The sequence below is a fragment of the Dromiciops gliroides genome, chromosome 3 (genome assembly GCF_019393635.1).
Source record: "Dromiciops gliroides isolate mDroGli1 chromosome 3, mDroGli1.pri, whole genome shotgun sequence".
Classification (NCBI taxonomy): domain Eukaryota; kingdom Metazoa; phylum Chordata; class Mammalia; order Microbiotheria; family Microbiotheriidae; genus Dromiciops; species Dromiciops gliroides.
The window spans coordinates 430715232-430734744 of NC_057863.1; positions in this window are offsets into that span (position 1 = coordinate 430715232).

The following is a 19513-nucleotide window of genomic DNA, read 5'->3' on the forward strand; positions in this document are numbered from 1 at the left end:
TTTTTTAAAAAAAATATGAATCTATAACTTCATCAAGGATAGGGAATTTCCAATGTTGAAACTACTTCAAAAAAATAAATCAGCAATTCATCTATAACTCATAAGAGAAAAGAGAGGTTGAGTGCCTTGTCCATGTGTCAAAGGCAAGAATTGAACCCAGATCTTTCTGCCTGGCTCTCTACCACAAGACCATGCTATCTTTCTAGTAAAGAGAATACTGGAGCTCAAAATATGGGTTTAGGCACCAGTGACCATCTTACTATCACTGAAAGCACTATACACTTTCCTAAATGTTATCCAAATAGGAAGAACTACATGTCTTCTCTCAGAGCATGAAAGATGAAGAATCTCTCCTCGGCTGAGCTCTTGTACCAGTTCTACCCCTCAACCTAGCACACGATATATAGGCATGATTCTTTGCATCAATGAACATGTTGTTGTTCACTCCTTTCAGTCGTGTCTGACTCTTCATGACCCCATTTGGGGTTTTGTTGTTAGAGATACTAGAGTGATTTGCCATTTCCTTCTCCTGCTCATTTTACAGATGAGGAAACTGAGGCAAACAAGGTTAAGGGATATGACTGGAGTCACACAGTTGGTTAAGTGTCAGGCTGAATTTGAATTCAAGAAAATGAGTTTTTCTTTCTTTTTTTTTTTTTTAGTGAGGCAATTGGGGTTAAGTGACTTGCCCACGGTCACACAGCTAGTAAGTGTTAAGTGTCTGAGGCCAGATTTGAACTCAGGTACTCCTGACTCCAGGGCCAGTGCTCTATCCACTGCGCCATCTAGCTGCCTGGAAAATGAGTTTTTCTGACTACAGGTCCAGCACTCTTTCCACTGTGCCACCAAATTGCCCATCAATGAGCATAGTCTTATGAAAATACAAATGGCTTGGACACAGTGTTATATAGCTTGGTTATAATGCCCAACATTGATCATGAGAAGTAAAGTGATGGGGGAAAAACTCAAACCACTAAACTACTTCTATATTCCAGTAACACCATTTAGGAACTGAGTTGTGTTTACTTTCTGAGTTTCAATTTCTTCATCTGTAAAGTGGAGACAAAAATACAATTCCTGCTTGCCTCATAGAGCTGTTGTGAGGACCAAACAAGATTTTTTTGTTGTGGGGCAATGAGGGTTAAGTGACTTGCCCAGGATCAGATAACTACTAAGTGTCAAGTGTCTGAGGCCAGATTTGAACTCAGGTCTTCCTGAATCCAAGGCTGGTGCTTTACTCACTGTACCACCTAGCTGCCCCCTCCAAATAAGATTACAAGTGTGAGAGTGTCCCTAAGACTATGAAGTTCCTTACAAATGAATTATTAGTGACCATCGATCCATTCTTGTTCTCACTTGCTCTTCTCACCCATCACTCTATCATGCTTGGGATGTGCACCTTCACTTTTTATTCCTTATATATATTATAATTATAATTTAATTATAATTTTTAAAAAATATAATTGATATAAAGTAATTATATCAGTCCCCTCCCCTGTTCCTCTTTAGTTTTAAAATGGTTACTGTAATTGTTTTCCTTGTCACCTAATATGGCATAAGCAGTTTTATTTTTTATATACAACCAAGTAAATGCAATATTATTCATATCTATGTTGTCTCCCACTTTTGGTCTTTTGGATCATCTTTTTTCTTTACTTTTTTTTTTCACTTTAATCAGGTCCAGGCAATAAAGTTATGCAAACTTTTCCACTTTCCACTTATTCACTAAACCTGATTTTCAAATACCAACTATGATTTAAGAAGATTACTGGAGGATTGGCATTGTTTATCCTCACCCAAAAAGTCATGTAAGCTCATCCCTCACCCACTTAAAGAAATTGAAAAATAAGAGTTTTGGATATTATATAATTTATTTTATTCATCTTCTTAAATCATATTATGGTTTTTATTACATTTATAATACCTGGAAAGAAATTTCATTTCCACAAAACACTACAATGAATGTAGGTTTTGCCTGAATTGTGCAATCTTAGTGCCAGTATTATTTTGTAATATAGTGGGTACTCATAATATGAGATAGAAAACTGGTCATGAACCCAGGAAGTTCAGGATTCAACCCTTGATTCTGACACATACTGATACTTGATAACCTCTCAGTGTCCCAAACAAGTCTCTAAGTATGTAATTTGCAGGGCAGGTACCAACCTGCTTTGATAGAGGAAGTTTCCTCACCCAGAAATTCTCTATGCTAATCAAATCATAAGTCCAGTAACTATCCATGACACCAATTTGGTATATACCAAACCCAAGCAATAAGAAGATTACTTCTTTAAGTTGGTTTTCCCTTGTCTTCCTGAAAAGAGAAGCCAGTAGTACTTATACTAGACTATAGACATTTTTATCATTCTGAATCCACAGAACAACAAGAATGTCTGTTTGGCTTTTTAAGACTTTCATTACTTGGCCCCTTCCCATGTTTCCAGTCTTCTTACACCTTGTTCTCCTTTACTTACTCTTTGAACCAATGACACTGGTCTCCTGGCTACTTCTTGTACACAACACTCCATCTCCTGACACTAAGCATTTAATCTGGCCTAGAACACTCTCTCTTCTTGTCTCCTTCTTATGGATCCCCTGTGTTCTTTCAGGTCTCAGCCAAAATCTCATCTTCTGCAAGATGTCTTTTCTAGATACTAATGCACTGTTGGTGGAATTGTGAACTAATCCAACTATTATGGAGATCAATTTGGAACTATGCCCAATCAAATTGTGCATATTCTTTGATCCAGCAATACAACCACTAGAGATCACTGAAAAAGGGGGAAAGAACCTACATGTACAAAAATATTTATAAGAAGTTCTTTTTGTGGTGTCCAAGAATTGGAAATTAAGGGCATGTCTACCAGTTGGGGAATGACTGAACAATGTATGATATATGAACGTAATAGAATACTATTATGCTAGAAGAAATGATAAGCAGTCAGATTTCAGAAAAACCTGGACTTACATGAACTGATGCAAAGTGAAACGAGCAGAACCAGGAGAACATTGTGCACAGTAACAGCATTTTTATGCAGTGATCCACTATGATTGACTTTTATCTTCTCAGAAATATAATGATCCAAGAAAATTCCAAAGGACTCATGATAAAAAATGCTATCCACATTCAGAAAAAGAACTGATGGAGTTTGAATGCAGACCAAAGCATATTATTTCACCTTTTTATAACTTTTTTCCCTTTTCTTCTGTTTTTTTCTTATGCAACATGACTAATAAGGAAATATGTTTTACATGATTGCACTTATATAACCTATATCAAATTCTTACTGTCTTAGGAAGGAAGAAAGGAGGGAGAACATTTGAAACTCAAAATTTTATTTAAAAAATGAATGTTAAAATTTTTCTTTACATGTAATTGGAAAAAAAAATACTATTTAATGGTGGGAGGGGAGGAAAAAGTCTTTCCCATTCTTCCTTAATGGTAGTGTCTTCCCTTTGAGGTTATTTCCAATTTAGGCTGTATGTAACTTGTTTGTACATAGTTGTTTGCATGTTATCTCCTTTATTTAATTATGAGCTACTTAAGAACAAAAACTTATTTTGGGCCTTTCTTTGTTATCCTTGTCAGCACAGTAGCTTGTCAATTTATTGACTAACTTTTATAGAAGCATATTTCTGAATAGCACTTGGTAGACTTTAGAACAGAGGTCCCAATTGTATTTCTTTTTTTTTTTTTTTGTGAGGCAATTGGGATTAAGTGACTTGCTCAGGGTCACACAGCTAGTAAGTGTTAAGTGTCGGAGGTCGGATTTGAACTCAGGTACTCCTGATTCCAGGGCCGGTTCTCTATCCACTGCACCACCTAGCTGCCCCTCCAATTGTATTTCTTACAGAAGGAAAATTCCCTTCTGCAAATACTCAGAAACAGTATTTCAACTTCTTCAATAATGGCTAAATACTATGTCTATAGTTAAATAAGTCAAAGATCTGTGATTTTGTCAGTGAAGAGGTTTCATCTCATCTATCACTTCGTCTTCAAGAATAGTCTGAGGCTCAGAGAAAGTTGTGACTTGCCCAAGCACACAGAGTAAGCAAACATCAGGAAAAAAAAAATTAAAGCCCAGGTGTCCCTGACCCCATGTCCCAAACCCTGTAGAGTATGCCATGCTGCTCCTCCTGCTACATCTGCAGAATAATACAGGTTAAGATGATGAGAGAGACAAACAAAATTAATTCAAAGGCAAGAACAAGTCACTCAACAAGTATTTACAAAGTACTTGTATGATATTCCTAAGTACCAGGGAGAAAGAAAATTTAACTTCAATAACCACACATTCTAATGGAGGAGACAAACATGAAGATAAGTAGGTACATGGAAAAAATATGCAGAATAAATGGAAGCTCTTGTCAGAGGGGAAGGCCCTAGCAGCTGAAGGGATGAGAAGAGGCTTCCTGCAGAAAGTGGGAATTCAACTGAGTGTTGAAGGAAGTCGGGGAAACTGAGCTAAGGAGGTAAACTTATTATTAGGCCTTTGTGGAACTGATTTATAATAAAGAAATAAATCAGAGGGGCAGCTAGGTGGCACAGTGGATAAAGCACTGACCGTGGATTCAGGAGGACCTGAGTTCAAATCCAGCCTCACAGTTGACACTCACTAGCTGTATGACCCTGAGCAAGTCACTTAACCCTCATTGCCACCCCCCAAAAAAGAAAGAAAGAAATCAGTAAGAATTTATCAAGTACCTACTATATGTCAGGCACTCTGCTAAGTTCTGGATATATTCAAAGACAAACCAAACCATAAGAAACTGCTTAATGAACCAAATGTAAATGTCTTGCTTTACACAGAGAAGTTTAACTGCTAAACACACAGGAACAGTCATGTCAGCTGTTCAGCACATTCTATTGCCTGGAGAAAAGTCTTTCTGACAAAGGAAACTGAAATCAAAAGGTCTCTTTGTGAATAAGTAGCCCTCTAGGCAAGGAGTTCTTAATCTGGAATCCATAAAATTGTTGAGATTTTTTTCATATTTTGAAAATTCTATTTCAAAATAATTGATTTCCTTAATCATCCTATCTATTTTGTTTTAGAAATTTTAAAAAATTGTTTTGAGAAGTGGATCCATAGGCCTATCTAGATTGCCCAAAGCGTCCTTAAAGCAAGAAAAGGTTACGGGAACCCTTACCTAGACTAAAGAGAGTTAGATAATCTTAGCAGATAGTATCATGATCTCTCCTAGTCTAATTTCCAAGATAGGAACAGAGGTATTAAAAAGTACAAGAATACTTATATCATACAATGAGGGCAACCTCTCCCCTTGGACAGTGCTGAAAAATCACCAACAAATTCTGCCTCTTTGACGCTCATTTGGCTAGCACACTTATGTTTGCATTTGCTTTTCGGATGTTGGTTTCCAAGATTATAGACTATTCTACTTAAATTGCAGTTATGTGGTTGAGGTTTGGAGAACATGCTAGTCTGAATGGCACCTACCCTAAGTGGGGTTCTTCTGCACCTGGTAAATCTCCTTCATTTGAGGTTGTCCTTTGAGGTAGCTACAAACTTATGACACTCTCTCACTTGGACCTCCCATTCCATTGTCTTCACCCTATTGGGAGACTGTAGCCCCTTAATGGCCTGTCTACACACCTAACATTAATAGAAGTCAGGTATTTAATACTCGCATTCTAATTCCTGGTTGTGCCAAAATATTAACTGAAAAAAAAAAAAAGTTGCCTAAGATTTGAGGTCAAGGCCAGATTGTTTAACACTTGTGGGCATTGTTTATAAGTGACTGATTATGAATTACAATAATAAAAAGAACAAAAACAACAATAATAACAACCGCACACATATTCTGAACTCCAGTGTTAGCTCTGACTCTAATCTCAAGACAGTCATCTCATCTGTGTTTTAATTTGTTTATCTACAAAAAGCTGATGAAATCTCCTGTAAAAAGGAAGGATGAGGGTTATGGTTTCTTCGGTGTTTTGAGACAAGAGGTCATCGGCAGAATTATTTATTAAGAATGATTTTTTAGGGCAGTTAGGTGGCACAGTGGATAGAGCACTGGCCCTGGAGTCAGGAGGACCAGAGTTCAAATCTGGCCTCAGACACTTAACACTTACTAGCTGTGTGACCTTAGGGCAAGTCACTTAACCCCAATTGCCTCACCCCCAAAAAAAAAATTCTTTAAAAAAAAAAAAGAATGTTTTTTTTAAAAATCAGATTTGAATTTTGGATACAATTAAAAACAGGTTCTGGGGGCAGCTAGGTGGCACAGTGGATAGAGCACCGGCCCTGGAGTCAGGAGTACCTGAGTTCAAATGCAGCCTCAGACACTTAACACTTACTAGCTGTGTGACCCTGGGCAAGTCACTTAACCCCAATTGCCTCATTAAAAAGAAAAACAAAAAAACAAGTTCTAACATTCAGTTTAAGAAGATCATTTCTAGAAAGTGCTTTGACTTCCTAGAAGAAATTCAATATATAAATACAAAGAATCACAGAAAATCAAAATTAGTCCAACCTTTACCTGAAAATTAATCCTCACTACAATTGATTCAAAGGTAGTCATCTAACCATTTAAAGACCTCCAATGAAAAGGAACTCATTCCCTCCAGGGCCAGTAGATGGCACAGTAGATAAAACACTGAGCCTGAAGTTGGGAGGACCTGAGTTCAAATCTCACATCAGACACTTACTACCTGACCCCTAGGCAAGTCACTTAACCCCAATTGCCTTAAATATCCAGGGTCATCTCCATTCATCCTGATATATATCTTGCCACTGGACCCAGATGGCTCTGGAGGAGAGAATAAAGTTGGTTACTGTGCAGCTCTCCCTCACTTAAATGCAATTCAGTGCAAGTCATGACATCACCTGATGTCATGTTCCTCTTTGAAAATCAAGGACAAAACAACAACATTTCTTTCAAAGCTAGTCAATTCTAAATTTGGAAAACCCTAATTTTTAAAAAAGTTTTTCTCTCTAATATCAAGCCTCAATTTGCTTTTTGCAATTTCCATGAAAATTGGGAAGCTAGGTGGCATAGTAGGTAGTGTTGGACTTGAAGTCAGGAAGACCTGAGTATGAATCCTGCCATAAGCACTTCTAGCTATGTGAGCCTGAGAAAGTCACTTAACCTTTGTAGGTTTCAGCTTTCACATCTGGAAAATGGGGATAATAAAAATGCCTCCCAGGATTGTTATGCAGATCAAATAAGATACCATGTTTTATATAATTGTTCATTTATAACCTCTATCTGATTGCTTTATTGTCTCAGGGAGAGGAGAGAGGAGAAAGGGAAGGAGGAAAGAGTAGAATTTGGAACTCAAAATGTAGAAAAGAAACAAATATTTTAAAATGTTTAAAATGTAATTGGGGAAAAATTATATGTATATATGTTGTATATAATAAAGTTTAAAATTGATACAGTAAAAAAATAACATTTAAACCATTTTGCAAACCTTAAATTATGGCACTTAAGTTTGGCACTATTATTATTACATTTCTTGCCCCTAGTTCTTCCCAGAGGCCAAACAGAGCAAAACTAATGCCTATGATGGCTTTTTATTTCTCTACATAAATTACAATAATAGAATTAACAATTCTGAAGACAGATATGTGAGGAAGGCAGTGTATTGCAATGGAATTAATGTTACATTGCAAAGCCTGTGGGTCTTCCCCAGGATTTACATGCTAACTAGGTGCTTAACCTAGGACCATCACTTAACTGCACATAAATAAGGGGTTGGAGAAAGGACCAGAACTGTGATGTTTTGGGGAGATGAATCTCTAATGCAGGTCAGCATATTCTTTTTTTTAATTATAAAAGTATTTTATCATTTTCCAGTTACATGTAGAGATAGTTTTCAACATTTGTTTTTATAAGATTTCTAGTTTCAAATTTTTCTCCCTCCCACCTCTCTCTTCCCCTCCCCAAGGCAGCAAGTAATCTGATATAGGTAATATATGTACAATAACATTAAACATATTTCTGCATTAGTCATATTATAAGAGAAGAATCAGAGCAAAAAGTAAAAACCTCAAAAAAGAAAAACAACAGCACCAAAAACAAAAGAAATAGTATGGTTCAATCTGCATCCATATTCCACATTTTCTGGATTTGGAGAGTCTTTTCCATCATGAGTCCTTTGGAACTATCTTGTACCATTGTATTGCTGAGAAGAATCAAGTCTATTCCAGTTGACCAACACACAATGTTGTTGATACTGTGTACAATGTTCTCCTGATTCTGCTCGTCTCACTCATCATCAGTTCATGCAAGTCCTTCCAGGTTTCTCTGAAATCTGCCTGCTCATCATTTCTTATAGCACAATAGAATTCCATTACATTCATATCAGGTCAGCATATTCTCTGCAATGTTGTTGTTGGTCCTTCATTCTCAAAGAGAACCATGACATTGGGCTGTTGTCAAGTGAATTGGATTTAAGTGAAAGAGGGTTATGCAAAGGTCAACAACCTCACTTTCTCCTCCAGAGCCATGTGAGTCCAGTGGAAAGATAGATATTAGGATGACTAGAGATAGCCCCAGATGTTTAAAGCAATTGGGGTTCAGTGACTTGCTCAGGGTCACACAGCTAGTAAATGTCTGAGGTGAGATTTGAATTCAGATCCTCCAAACTTCATGGCCCATGCTGTATCCATTGCACCACCTAGCTGTCACTCTCCACAATATATTGTCTTAGAGAGTTACCTAAAGCAATAAAAGGTTAAGTAACTTTCCCAGGATTACACAGTCAGCCTGTGTCAGAGATAGAACTTAAACCCAGGTTTTCTCAGCTCTGAGGCCAACCCTCCATCCACTATGCTGAAGCTGCTTCAATGATCATTTATAAGAAGTATTTATGAATTGGTCAGTGTCAATTTAACAAAAGACCTTTAGGCTACACTCTATTTTTTTTTTTACACCCCCCCCAACACTTTTAAAATCAGTCTTTTGGATGAAAACATCAATGACAAGCTTATCTAACTACAAGTGCCATAACGCTGGGAAGGATATCTAACATGTGAAGTGACAAAATGTGCCCCCTCCCCCCATCTCAAAAGACTAGAATGATGGGTCAAATCTAGCAAGATGTAATTTAAGAAGAATAAAGTCCTGTGCTTTGATTCAAAAAAAACAAAGCATTAGCACAGGGGTAGTGAGACTTGGTTTAAAAGTATTGTTCAAAGGATGAATAACTAAGTATTTGAGTTGACTGTGAACTGTGTATGAGACAACAGTGTGATGCATGTTGGCAGCTAAAAAAAAGTTAATGTTATCTTCTGCAACATTTATAGAAGTATAATGTTCAAAAAAAAAGGAGGAAGACGGTGGCAAGTGACAAGGCAAGAAGAGATAAGGAAATTCTGCCTGATGTCTGATCGGTGGTGAGACAAGAGAGGAGAAAGGAAGAAACAAAAATCAGTCGGGGGTTATATTACCTCAGAAAGAACCAGCAGTTGACAAGAGAAAAAGAAAATGGCATGGAAATTAAACAATGCCTCACTCAAAGCCCTCTCATGACTCAGTCCCTGAATGGCAAGTTTCTGAAAGCAGTTTAGCCCCCAAGAGGTTCACACAGATGGTCTCCCTGACTGGCAGAATGTGCTGTGGTTGTTCTTCTTCTACTGAAAGGTGATAGCTTATACAAACACAGAAGGCTGGTTGTTGTCCCCACCAGAGGAGAAGGCTAAAGATCAGGAAGAATGTTCCTCCTCCTGAAGTTTAACAGAGAGAAGAAAAGTTTTCATAAATGGTGTCTTTAAAGAGGGGGCAGAAGGAAGCATATATGAAGTCAGAGGGCATGCAAACCTCTTTTAATAGATTGAAGGGTTGAAGGAAGGAAAGGGGGAAGGGGAAGTGGAAGGGGAAAGGGAAGGGGAAGGGGAAGTGGAGGGAGAAGAAGGGGAAGATGAGAAGAGAAAGCAAGGCAAGGAAAGGGAAGACAAGGCAAGTGAAGGGAAGGCAAAGCAAGGGAAGGGAAGGAAAGCAAAGAAAAGAAAAGGTAAGGTAAGGCAAGGCAAGGGTAACCATTGGAATGGCATAACGAACTTGGGTTCTTACCACAGAAATTGGAGTTGGATGACCTGAGGGGAAAACTGGTTCAGTGCTCCATAGAATGATTAGGGGATAGGTACTACCAGAGAAAAGATGCCAATTACTGGTCTCAGGCATAAGAGATGGGTCATGGTGGTTGGTGACTCCTTGCTGGGGAATCCAAAGCACCAGCTATGATATGAAAAACCAGGCAATAGAGTATCTTTCCCAAGCATACATCAGACCTCCCAAGTCATGGAAAACCTGATGACCACTACCTTTGCCTAATGATTGATGTAGTAACAAATGATATCACCAGACAGAAACTAGAATAATTCTTCATTATTAGGCCTTAGGCAAGACACTGAAGATGTAAGGGGTGATAATTTCACTCCTTGATTCTGGTCAAAGATAAGGGCTGCAGAAGAGCCAGAAAATAGAACGAGTAAACAACTTATCAATAAGGAGGAATCAGAAAAGAGTATTAGGATTTCTGAACCAGATCTTGAGACAGGCTTTTTGCCAAGGTTGCAAGGCACTGAATGAACAGGGTTCAAGAATGCTGTAGGTACTTCAACACTTTCAGATATTGTCAAGAGAACTTTAAAACTGGAAATGGAGGGAGAAGATAAATTGCTAAATCACATATGTGTGTATGAGTATATATTAAATTATATATTATATACATATCATTATCAAAGCACCGAGTACACCAAAGGAAGAGGAATAACTGTGAAGAGACCATATCTAAGGAATAGGACTCCTCTCTCTCATTCACTTTGCATGGTCAAGAAGTTGCCAAGTCTTATAATTTCTATATCTACAACTTTCACATCTCTATTAACTCACATTGTCATCAACCTTAGACAAATCCTTGTAAATTCTGACCTGGTTTGTTTCATTAGTCTCTTAATCAGTCATGCTGCTTCAAGTCTCTTCCATTGACAATCCACCCTCCACAAGGTTACCCCAATAACTTTCTAAAGAACAAGCCTGATCATGCCATTCCCCTACTCCAGTAGCTCCATATGACCTCTAGGTCAAAAAAAAAAAAAAAAGCTTCTCTGTTTGGCCTTTAAAATACTTCACAAGCTGGTGCCAAGCTACATTTCTACCCTAATTATAAATTACTCCCTTTCATATACTCTAATGTCCAGTCAAACTGGTCTTACTGTTCCTCAATTGAATTTCTCACCTGCATGCCTTTGCACCAGCTGTCCTCCATGACTAGAATGAATTTCCTCATCACCTCCAACTTTTGAACTCCCTAATCTTCGACAAAATTCAGTCCAAGAACAACTCTCTGCAATCAGGATTAAGATATCATTATCTCCATCTTACAGATGAAGAAATTGAAACTCAGAAATGTTAAGTTTCTTGCCTATGGTCAAACAGCTAACAAGAGTCAGAAATGGGATTTGAACCCAGCTCTTTCTGCCTCCAATACAAAAACCAAGAGAGTCCTTGACAATTAATTGGAGCTCACAGGTTCAACTAAAAGTAAACAATTCTCATAGAAGCTATCTAATGGCTTAGTAAGTTATTATTAAACTCACATTTTGTTTCCAGAACTGGCTAATTCTAGTGAAAAGAGGAGTCTGATCTGTTCTTTGATATCATGAAGCTAAAATAATCAGATGATTAAATGAATATATCACTTTCATTTTAATGCTGCAGAAAACCCAAAAGGCAAAGGAAAATATATGATGAATAGGAGGAATCTAGAGCACAATACTGAAGATGACTTGTTTGTAAGAACTGTTGAAAAACCTCTTGGTAACCATCAAAACTATTGCTATTAAGATAGTAGATCAATGTTTAATAAACCCATGAATACAAATTATTTGGGGAACATACTTTATTGAGCAGGAACAGCTTGGAAAATAGGAAAACAATTTGGCAGAAAATAATTTTAGACCAGGATCCTATAGCATAGACCACAATGAATTACAAATGTACATAAAAGGATAATTCGCTTTTTAAAAATTAGATAACAAAGTACCCTTCAGAACTATAACTCAGAGGGAGAGGAAACAGGGAAGGTAAGGTGGCATTCTTAATGGGGGGAAATAATAGAAGTTACAGTAAAAACAACTGAAATTTTTATTAAAATTTAAAAGATTTATGTAAGTAAAATTAACAGAGATAGAATAAAAGAAATTATTGCAGGGGAACTTTTCAATTATATATAATTATATCAGATATAAGTGAATTAATCATATCAAGTAGAACTGTTTAAAGCCTATTGTCCAAGATATAGCAAACTGGCATAGAAGACAAAGAACCATTCCCCAATAGATAAGTAGCTGAAGGATATGAACAGTTTTCACAAAAGACAATAACCATAGGGAATCCTGCTCTACATCATTAAAAATCAAAGAAATGCAAATAAAAACCTACTATGGGGTTTCATATAATTCCTGGCAAATTTCAAAAAATGACCAAAGCCAGTGCTGTGGGAAAGCACATTAATAATGTTAGTAAAGTTGTGATTTTCCTCACACTTCCTGAAAACAATCTGGAATAATGTGGGGGGAAAATCACTAATTTGTTCATTCAACCCCTTTGTCCTACTGATCTTACTACTTACTGGCTTCATTGTCCATAGGGTCATCAAAGTCGGGTATGACCAAAAAACTGAACGACAGCAACAACAACACTGGCTATATTCCCCAAGAAAGTCAACTGGGCATCTCCTATGAATTGATGTTTTATAGCAGATTTATAGGAAAGAGAAGGGAATAAGGATTTACATAATGCCTACTATGTGCCCAGAATTCTTCTAAGCACCTTACGAGTATTATCTCATTTGATCCTTCCAACAATCCTGCAAAGTAGGCACTGTTATTTTCTCTATTTTGTATTTGACGAAAATCAGGCCAGCAGAGGATAAGTGACTTGCCCAGTATGACACAGCTAGTAATTGTCTGAGTCTGCATTTGAACTCAGGTCTTTCTGACCCTAGGCTCAGCACCCTACCCACTGCATCTCCTAGTTGCCTCATGTTTTATGGAAGGACAAGGAAAAGAATGACACAGTAAAGGTATGGATGGGTTCTATAAGGAGATGACAGATTCACAGGGGTATCTAAGTATTTTAATATCCTATATATAGTTAAAAGTTTCTTTCTTAGGCTGAAAAAATTTCACTTTAATAAATGGTATTATCATATTATCAAATATGTGATGCTTTCTGCACACTTTATAAACATAATATTTACTATCTCATTTTGCCAACTTCTTGAGCACATGTTTGATTTGTTTTTTCATTGTTCTGTTTAGCAAACACATCTCCTCTAGAGAATGGCTCAAATGAATAGAGGATGATCTAACAAACAATTTGATTCAGAAGTGACATTTCAAAAGACTGAGGTGAGTTTATGAAGGAAAATTTGGAGTTGGGCAAGAATGCCCACACAAGGGTGCCATGGATTGATAATGACATGAATATATGTTTCTAGGTTGTCTCAAAATTCTTAATGCAGTTTTAAGCTTTCATAGCTTAAAGGCATTAGAGTAGAACTTTTCCTAGCTTTAACCATCTAAGTTGTAATAACTTAAAATTGCATTAATTCTTTTGGAACAAGCTAAATAGATTAAATAGCTTCCATTGTCTTTGCTTGAACCCCACAGAAACCTATCCATTGATAAGAAGGTTTCAAGTCAAAGTTTTAAGTAAAAACTAAGAAATTGAATTGGGTAAAATAATGGATTTGAAATTTTGAAATAATAGCTGCACTCTTGATTTGAGGGAGACACAATTCCTTACTCTTGCAATAAAAAATTGCAAATGCCAGGGATTTCAAAACAAATATATGTATTTTCTTCTGTATGGCCTTTGACAGAAAAGACTGTTTCACTGGGGCCTAAGCAGAGATAGAAGCAAGAGACTACAAAGAAGGTAAAACTCATTAGCTTCTGGTGTAAAAAGGGGAGGGGGGAGGGTGTGAAGCAGAATGAGCTTGGTTGGTGTGAAAATGTATAGAAATAAGCATTAAAAACAAGCATGAGAAGATATGCAGGCACTAGCTTACAAAGAGGTGTGATCTTGACAAAGTGATTGTGAACAAAATGTGTGAAATGGGGTGTAAAACGCATTAAGTATATATTTACAGCTATGATTCAGAAGAAAAAAAAAAGAAAAAACCTCACTCACTAATATGAATTAAGAGGGTAAGATCTTTAAATATATGGCCCTCCTTGAAAGAAAGCAAATTTCAGCACAGTAGCATAACATTCAATGATAAGCAGATCATTTTATATTTGGTTAACTGGCTGAAAGCCAACACTAAGCTGCCAGGACACAGATTAAGTTTCTTAACACCCTTCTCCAGTTGACTGATCTCTTACCCAGAGGGGGTGGTAAAATGCATTTCATTCCCAAGAGACAGAAATTATGTCTGGGATGGAGGACCTTGCTAAACTCTTAATCTAGAAGGACTGTGTCACTGGCAGAAGAGGAACTGATAAATATTTGAAGAGCTATTTCTTTTTTAATCTCCTTTGCCTTAAAATAATCAAGTATAATGATCTTATTTTACTTTTAGATCCTTACTAGAAATACTGTGTCATACCATGTGTACCAGAAAATTTCTGATGTACTAATTTAAGAAAATCTGATAGAAAGTGGACCTTTAAGATATTTATGATACCTCTTGATTCCAGCTTTTGTGATAAATGTGATACTCATTCACTATTTTTCTGTTTCAGTTTCCAATTCTGGATTGCCTTTGCATGGGAAAATTGAGGAAGACACCTACATGATAAATGTTCTTCTGTGTCATACATATGCACTGTCTATCCAGTCTGGGAATTTATCTGGCACAAGAATTCTAAAAGTGAAACTGAGGCATTTTGTGAAAGGGATGGTTGCCCTCCATGATGTTCACCTCATAATATTAGAGATGTCCCTCAAACACAGAGAGACTGTTTATGGCTAGATACTCCATTCAGGCATGGCTCTGCTCATTCTTTAAAGACCAGGTCAAATGTCACCTCCTTAATTTGGCTGTCTGGCCTTGGACAAGTCACTAAATTTCTTTCTGCCTCATTTTTTTTCTACTCTAAAGTGGGGATGATAATAGTACCTGTCTCCCAGGGTTGTTGTGAGAATAAAATGAGATGTTTGTAAAGTGTTTTGCAAACTTTAAGGCTCTATATAAATGATAGCTATCATTATTATTCCTATAACTTTTTGAAAGCATATATAAATTATTCCAACTCTAAAATTCTTTTTTCTATTATTCCTGATTCTCCTTTAGCCAGAGCGTATTTACTCAGAGAAATAAAGATTACTGAAGGCTGATTTTGAATTGAAATTTAATTATAATTTTCAATATAAAATAATTTTTAAATGTAAGTATAGTTTTCATTACCTAAATAAGTTACCCTAGATATCTGAATTAATACAGTCTAATTAGTAGAGTGAATAATCCAATTTACATAGTATAAAGAGATCCAAATTACATGGTACATAGAAACAAGGCTAGGGTGGGAGTACAGTGTGTCAGTAAATGTTTAACTACTAGCTCTCCAAAACACATACACACACACACACACACACACACACACATACACAATCCCAATGTCCATGACACACTTTTAAGTTTAATCTGCATGATTATTTTCTCTATCACTTTTTTTTTTCAGGGCAATGAGGGTTAAATGGCTTGCCCAGGGTCACACAGCTAGTAAGTATCTAGTGTCTGAGGCCGGATTTGAACTCAGGTCCTCCTGAATCCAGAGCCAGTGCTATTTATCCACTGTGCCACCTAGCTGCCCCCTATCACTTTCTTGACAATCAACAAAGCAGTAAATTAAGCCATGATTGATAGCATTTTCCAATTTCCCAAATGTAAATGTTCACAGTGAAAATTTTACAATTAGCTCAGAAGCTTGCGTGAGCTGTCTCTAACACCACCAGCAGCAGCACCACCAGCACCACCACGAGTGGGGGGTGGCGGGAGAAGGGGCAGGTAATATGGGAATAGGAGATCATCCTGGAAAGTTGTTTAGTAAAATATTGTGGTGGACTTTATATGCCTGGTGAAAAAGTATAGACTTTATTTTCTAGCATCTCCTAGTTAGCAAAAGGAGGATTTACTTCTGTCCTTAATTCTGAAGTAAAATCAAATTAGGGGTTTATTTCAAAGTTACACAATTTTGAAAGAAATTCAAATGATATTCCTCATACTGAGTTACTTAAAAACCAAATAAATAGCAAGTAAGCTTAGAAATCCCGGCAGGTATGGGCAGCTCTCCTGGAATCATGTCTCTGGGGTTCCAGGGATAGATAGGGTCAATGACAATGACTCCTCTTGTCAACCACATGACCTTTCTCCTTGGGCTCCACATTTCTTTTAGGAACTCTCCCCCTCTATAACCAGGTCAACTGACACCTCAAGCCTCACTTCTTCCCTGATACCACCAAGTCATTTTCATGATATCCTTCTCATTTCTTTTCCCTGTAATCCTGGGCTCTCTTGTGTGGTTTCTCTTAGTAAAAGGACTGCAGATAAGCCAGGCTGGTGAATTTCCTCTCCACCCCCATGCAGTGAATAAGGGAAAACAAAACATTCTCATGGGTTTGGGAATGAGAGCAGTAGGTCAAACCCTGGTCATCCCCTCTGGATACATGCAATTTTCCTGATGTGTCTGGGAAAGAGTGATGTCAGAGAAAGTCAAGAAGAAAGGGACAGGGAGCAAGACTGTGCTACCGGAAACAAGCCAGCCACAGAGCAGCCCTGACTCTTCCCCTCCCCTTCCCCACCTCCACCCTGCCAGCCCCAGAGTTCCAAGCCCCAAGTGTCATTGACTTCTAAAGAACCATAAACCACAGGGTGTGCAGTGCAGAAAAAGCATACTAAAGGTGCCTTCTGAGAGCTGTCTTACAGGCATCTTTGTGTGAATGTGACTCCGGGAGAACATGGAATCCACAGAGAATGAATGAACTACTCATCTCAACAAAGGCTGGGAGTGATATCAAAAGCGAATACCCTATTACAATTCAAATTGGGATCAGAAATCTCCCATAATTACATGACAGACTATTTTGAGATCAATTGATTATTATCCAATGGGATAAGTGAGAATCGAAGGACAGAATCAGATTCTATGGTCGATTCTGCCACAGTAGATACCTAGGAGTAAACCAATGTGTCTTGTCAGGTTTTGTTGTTCAAATCGGCAACAAACATAAGAAGCCTTTACAGAAACCTTTATTAAAATAATACAAAGGGGCGGCTAGGTGGCTCAGTGGATAAAGAACCGGCCTTGGATTCAGGAGTACCTGAGTTCAAATCCGGCCTCAGACACTTGACTTACTAGCTGTGTGACCCTGGGCAAGTCACTTAACCCCCATTGCCCAGCCAAAAAAAAAATAATACAAAACTGTGGACAATTCTCCCTAAATGTCCTATGTCTGAGGGCTGGAGTGCTAGTCTTCATGCTCGTGGAAGAAAATCAATTGTCAAGTTATCTTAAATTCTTCTACCTTTGTCTTTCCAATCTCCTTATTGCTCCTAACTTCACCTTCCATGCAGTGGCTAGAGGTGCAAATGCCAGGTGTGAGGAAAGGAAAATAAAGTATCCTTCATCCCAAAATACCCAAAGTAGGAATGCAGACAAATGTGTTAATACTCAGTGACAGTGAGGCAGGAGACCCAAACCAGAAATGTTATTGCTCTGCAAAAGCATTACAAAATAGTGAGGGAATCAATTAACACAGTCCTGTTTCACCTTCACAGATTGTCTCCAAGAGAGTATATCTTCCATTTCCCTGGGACCCAGATGTTGAAAGAAGTTCAATTGTTTTTTCTTTCCCACTGATATTATCTTTCATCAGTGTTGTCTTGTGGGAAGAACCAAATTACCACAAGCTACAAAATGCTGAGATATTTTTTAAATTTCCATTAATTTTTTTGAAAGTCATCATTGAAAAATCCCACAAAGAATAAGATCATAGGAGATTTTGTATCACATGTTTAATTATAATACAGTGTTCATTTTTAATAGAACTTGAAACCCTTCAAAGTTGAGGCATCACTGACACAAAAGAGGGAGGTTGCTCACATGACCAGTATGAGAAACATCAGAAGGATAGGCTCGATGGTAAAAGTAGTATGCTCACAGATATTAGATCAAAACACACAGAAATCCTCCAACAGAGGGGTAGACATAGGTGTGGATTACATAACATGAGAAAATATAAAAGGATTGAGATCTACATTAGTGGACAGAATACCTCACACCAAAGATGTCATGGATTCAACAAAACCTCAACCTCATCTTAGAACACACAACTTTCTGCTAATTCATCTAATCACTGACATTGGCTCTGGTTAGTAATCCACTCTTATCGATTATTCTCATACTAAAGAATCTTTTCCTAACATGTTTTGTTGTTTTTCAATCATTTCAGTTGTGTCCAACCCTTCATAACCTCATTTGTGGTTTTCTTGGCAGAGAAGGAGTGGTTTGCCTTTTCCTTCTTGAGCTCATTTTACAGATGAGGAACTGAGGCATAAAGGAGTAAGAGACTTGCCCAGCATCACACAACTAGTAAGTGTCTAAGATTGGATTTGAACTCAGGTCTTTCTGACTCCAGCCCCAGGCCTCTATTCACTTTGCCACCTGGCTACCCTTTCCTAATAATAGCTAGCTTTTATATAGTACTTTAAGATTTAAAAAACACTTTACAAATATTCTTTCATTGACCCTCTCAACAACTCTGCATGGTAAGTGCTATTAGCATCCTCATTGTACATATGAGAAAATTGAGGAAGAGAACAGTTAGGTGACTTGTCCAGGGACACACAGCTAGCAAGTGTTTGAGATCAGACTTGAATTTAAGTCTTCTAACTCCAAGTCCAACACTCTCCACCTACCTACCTGTCAACTTCCCTTGTTTTCTCATGCCCTAGCACACCCTTCTAAATTTTGTTCTTCTTATCTTCATATTCACTCAAGTACATTTTCTCACATTCCCACATCTCCTCTCTTTTCCTCCCTCATCCTCCATTAATTTGGAGTTGTTATGGAATTGGAAAGAAACACATTTCTAGGACTTCTTGTGATAATGATGATGATGACAACTAGCATTTCTATAGCATCTACTATGTGCCAGGCACTATACTAAATGCCTTACAAATATTACCTCATTTGATGCTCACAATCCTCGGAGATAGGATTTTTTTCATTTTGTTGATGATGCAGCTGGAAAATATCCAAGGCTAGATTTTAATTCAGGCCTTTTGACTTAAGGTCTAGAACACTATCCATTGTGCCACCTAGATGCCAAAACTAACCTGTCTGACTTGAGTTAAATGGAAAGATGTTCCCAATTTGTCTCTTAAGTGATTAAATCTCATAACTATTGTATTTATATATCTCCAACCCAATTCTGTTATGCTATTCCCAACTATCTTTATTCCATGCTCCTATATACCAGCTACTATCTCTAGCCTATGTTGTTTTCCTCTGTTGCACTATAAGTTTCTTGAGGGCAG